Here is a 5,249-nt window from a genome sequence, read left to right as displayed (position 1 = left end):
AGGCGTCAAAAAAAAAAAAAAAAAAAAGTCACCATAAGCAAAATCAAAAAACAAATGACAAGGGCTGGGGTTGTGGCTCAGTGGTACAGTGTTTGCCTACATGTGTGGGGCACTGGGTTCGATCCTATAAAAATAAACAAATATAATAAAGGTATTGTGTCCACCTATAACTAAAAATGTATTTTTAAAAATAACAAAGTGGGAGGAAATACTTCTACTTGCATGACATATAGATAGATAGATAGATATAGATAGATAGATTAACCATGGAATTAGAAAACCATTCCATATATATGGATTATAAAACCCAACAGAAAAAAAATAGTCAAAAAGACATGAACAGTTTACAAATAGAAGTGTGTGTGTTCAACTTCATACAAGAATCTTTTTATAAATAATATTTATTTTTTAGTTGTGTTGGACACAATACCTTTATTTATTTATTTATTTTTATATGGTGCTGAGGATCCAACGCAGGGCCTCACACGCACGAGGTGAGCGCTGTACCACTGAGCCACAACCCCAGCCCCACACAAGAATCTTAATATTAATTAACTGGCGCGTGGTAACGGTGCCTTCTGAGCGCATCTGGTAAGGGGGCTGCAAGGGCTCCTCCTGTACCCCACTGCACGATGGTGCTGGGCAGGCATGGACTCCAAGGCAAGAGGCCTGCTGCGTGCCAGGTAGCCCAGCTGAGTTTTTCCTGGGCAGATTGGAGAAGGACTGAGCTTTCGTCCACAAAGAGTCTAGCAAAGGTGAGCTTAATGAAATCAATCTGTTGTGAGACCCACGGGAAAGTTCTTTACTGAAGTGAGTATGCTTGGTTTTCTCTGTCATCACCAATTCCACCGTTGCCTGGGCCTTTCCAACACCAAGTACAAGTGGCTGAGGCAGAACCTCAGTTTGGCTGGGTCCATCACCTTCACCCTGGCAGCACGCTGGGCTATCAGTCTCAAGGTCAAGTCACTGGGGATTCCATCCGGTCCTTCCTGGAGGAGGAAGAAGGCTCGTTTACTCTTAAAAGAACACGCCACTCACAGCAGTGCTGTGGGGTTCCCAGGGCAGCCTGTTTAGGTTGGAAGTTGGCCTCAGTTTTTACCATCTTTTTTTTCTTTTTTAAATTATTGTTAGTTGTAGATGGACACAATACCTTTATTTGTTTATTTTTATTTTATTTTGTATGTGGTGTTGAGGATCGAACCCAGGGCCTCCTCCGTGCTAGGCGAGTGCGCTACAGCTGAGCCACAACCCCAGCCCTTTACCATCCTTCTTATGTCACTTTTCTTATTGCAGGTCACAGGCATCTAACAGAACAGGACAAACCACATAAGCACAATAAAGTCCTCTGTTCTCATTGACCTTAAAAAAAAAGAAGTAAAACTAAACTGAAATATTTAGTGTCTATTAATTGGGGGAAATGCAATAGCTCGACTGTGTTCACGTGGCTCTATGGGAAAACATTCTCACAGGTTGTTGCTGAGAGTACAAAATGGTTCAACCTCATATGGAGACTTTTTTTTTGACAACATCTGGTAAAACTACTTATCATCCCACTAAGAATTTTCCTTGAGGATGTCTCTCCAAAACAACATAGGCATAAGATTTTCCACTGCAGAACTTTTGTTCTATGAACAAATGATTTCTCTTGGGTTTTGCCGAGAGAATGGGAGAATGGAAGGCAGAAGAGAGGGAGACAGGACTTGATTTCTCCTCCCACTTCCAGCCAGCCCTCCAGCTACAGGCATGATTCTGTCTCCAGCATTCTGCTTTTGGCACTTACAGTTTCAACTGCTCCTCAACTTCCTTCCAGAAGTTCCAACACCCATCCCAGAGTGCTCCCATCTGAGCAACATTTGGGGATATCAGAGAGCCAGTCCCTTGGCGCTCCTCAGAGACCCAGCTATGGAGTGTCTCCATGGAGGACAGAGCACAGCCTTCTGGGTCCCCTCCTCCACTTCACAGGTTCCATTAATGCTACCTCTTCCAATTTGTTCCTCCAGCCCTGGAGGTGATGTCTCCTATCTATAGTCCTCAGTTAAGGGAGTCCTAAATAAGTGAAGGTGGGTATCTTCATGTAATGGCCATAAGCAAAACACCTGTGCCAGAGACATCATCCAAAATGGGTTTCTAGACTCGGGATGTAGTTTACCGGTAAAGTGCTTTCCTACCATGGGTGAGGTACTGGGTTCGATTCCATAAAAAGAAAAAAAAAAAGTGGGAAGGAAGGGGAGAAAAGCCAAGCACAGTATAATTCCAGTGACTCAGGAGGCTGAGGGAGGAGGCTCACAAGTTTGAGGCCAGCCTGAGTTTGTCTTAAACTCAGTAGTAGAGCCCTCTGGATTCAAACCCCAGTAAAACACCATTAAAAGAGTAAATATATTCTGCAATCTGTGTATGGGGTGAAGGTGGGAGTTCATAACCCACTTGAATCAAAGTGTCGAATATGATATGTCAAGAAATTTGTAATGTTTTGAACAACCCACAATAAAAAATTAAAAAAAAAAAAAAGAGTAAATATGTAAGTCACAGGGCTAGGGATGTGGCTCAGTGCTTGCCTAGCATGCATGAAGCCCTGGGTTTGATCCCTAGCACTACCAAGTTTTTTTAAATTAAAAATTTATATAGATAGATAGATAGACATATATGTATATATGTATATGGTCATAGGAAGAGAATATTTTCTGTACATATAATTGACAAAGACCTGGGATTCAGAACATAAGTTGATCTTCTACAAATCAATCAGAAAATGTAAATATGAAATAAAATAGTTGAACTGCAAATGCAGAGAAGAGAGAATCCAAATATTCAATTTCATTAGTAATCAAAAAAATTTTAAATTCAGATCATAGTGAGGTACGTTTTTACCTGATAGATGAATAAAATTAATAAATATAAAAATATCAAGTGTTGGTGAGGGTGTGAATCAATAGGAAAATTTACACATTGCTAGTGGAAGTATAAATTTATAAAACAATTTTGAAGATTAATTCCATATTTTCTTGTAAAACTGAAAATTTGCAAACCATAAAACAGAGGGTTTCTATTTCTAGGTATATACCATGTATACTGAGGACGTGTACAAAATGTACATGTATATGACATGTATAAAAACACCCATGCACAAAAATGTCTGATATCCGAATTTCTAGCAGCACTGTGTGTGTGTGTTACACTATGAATTGAACCCAAGACCTCATATGCATGCTAAGCATGTACTCTACCACTGAGCTACATTCCCAGCTCTTTTTATATTTTATTTTGAGACAGGATCTCACTTTCCTTAGGGCCTCCCTAAGTTGCTGAGGCTGGCTTTGAACTTGTGATCCTCCTGCCTCAGTCTCCCCAGTCATTGGTATTGCAGGCATGTATCACCACAATCTGCTAGCATTCCTTTTTAAATAAACTATTGAAGAATATTATACTTTAAAGGCACAAAATTTAAGGATACAATCCAGTGATTCAGTGTGGTTTTTTTGGTTTGGTTTGGTTCTGCAGTACTGGGGATGAAAACTAGAGGTGCTCTATCATGGAGCTACATCCCCAGTCCTTTTCTTTTTCTTTTTTTTTTTTTTTATTCCGAGACATGGTGTTGCTAAATTGCCCAGGCTAGCCTTGAACTGGCAATCCTCCTGCCTCAGCCTCCTCAGTAGGTAGGATCATAGGTATACACCACTATATAGAGTTTCAATGAGTTATTTAATAAAAGTGTATGCCTGTGATATCAACTTCACAATAAAATACTGAATATTTACATAACCTCAGAAAATTCCTTTGTACCCCTTTGTAATCGGTCTCTCCCTTCTGGCAACCACTGATCTGATTTCTATCAACATAGATAAGTTTTGCCTGTTCTCAAATTCATATAAACCAAATAAACAGTGTGTCTTTTCTGCATTGGCTTTTCCTTCAATAAAATGTTTTTGAGAGTCATCCCTGTTGTTGTATATATCAGTTTATTTTTTGAGGGAGGGTACCTGGGATTGAATTAAGGGGCACTCAATCACTGAGCTCCATCCCCACCCCTATTTTGTATTTTATTTAGAGATAGGGTCTCTCTGAGTTGCTGAGCACCTTGCTGTTTCTGAGGCTGGTTTGACTTCAGGATCCTCCTGCTTCAGCCTCCCGAGCCAGTCAGATTATAGGCGTGGGCCACCCTGCCCAGCAATTCATTCACTTTGTTATTCATTAATTTTCCATTGTATGAATATACCACAATTGATGATGGTCCTTGAGTTGTTTCCATTATAAATTATTACTATAGATAAATCTGCTCTGTACAAGTATTTTTGTGGACACATGTTTTCATTTCTTTTATGTAAATACCTAGGAATGGAGGCTGGGAACGTAGCTCAGTCATAGAGCACAGTGCTTAGCATGCACAAGGCCCCGGCATCAAACACACACACACACACACACACATACACAAACAACCTAGGAATGCAATTGCTGGGATATTTATTTAACAAATGCCTAATTTTATTAAAACATTATGAAATTGTTCTTTAAAATAATTACACTGTTTTCACTTCCACAATATATAAGTTTTCCAGTGATCACACTTGATATCATCAGTCTTTTTAATGTTAATTATTCTAATGAGTGCAAAGAAGTATGTCAATGTGGTTTTAACATGCATTTCCTTGATGATTAATGATTTTGAGCATCTTCTCATTTGGTAATTGGATTTTATTATACATATGTGCACTCACAAATGAGTATATATATATATATAAAATATTAGTTGTAGATGGACACAATATCTTTATTTTATTTATTTATTTTTTATATGGTGCTGAGGATCGAACCCAGGGCCTCACACATGCTAGGCGAGCCCTCTAGTGCTGAGTCACAACCCCAACCTGAGGGTGTGAATTTTCTTTTGTGAAGTGTCTGTTCAAATCTTTTGTCTATTTTTAATTTTTTAAATTAATTTGATTGTGATACTGTGGATTGAACCCAGGACCTCACATATGCTAGGCAATTGCTCTACCACTGAGCTACATTCCTAGACCAAAACTCATTTTCTTATAGGTATTTTTGGGAAGCCAAAAGTTGTTTGAGGAGCTGGGGTTGTGGCTCAGCGGTAGAGGGCTCTCCTAGCACGTGCGAGGCCCTGGGTTCGATCCTCAGCACCACATAAAAAATAAATTAATTAAATAAAGCTATTAAAAAATTATGAATCCTTTAAAAAAAAGTTGTTTGAATTTGAAGCTACAAACAGGTACCACTCTTACTTTTTAAATAAG

Source organism: Marmota marmota, unplaced genomic scaffold (assembly GCF_001458135.2).
Source record: "Marmota marmota marmota unplaced genomic scaffold, marMar, whole genome shotgun sequence".
NCBI lineage: Eukaryota > Metazoa > Chordata > Mammalia > Rodentia > Sciuridae > Marmota > Marmota marmota.
Note: the sequence above shows the minus strand (reverse complement) of the source record.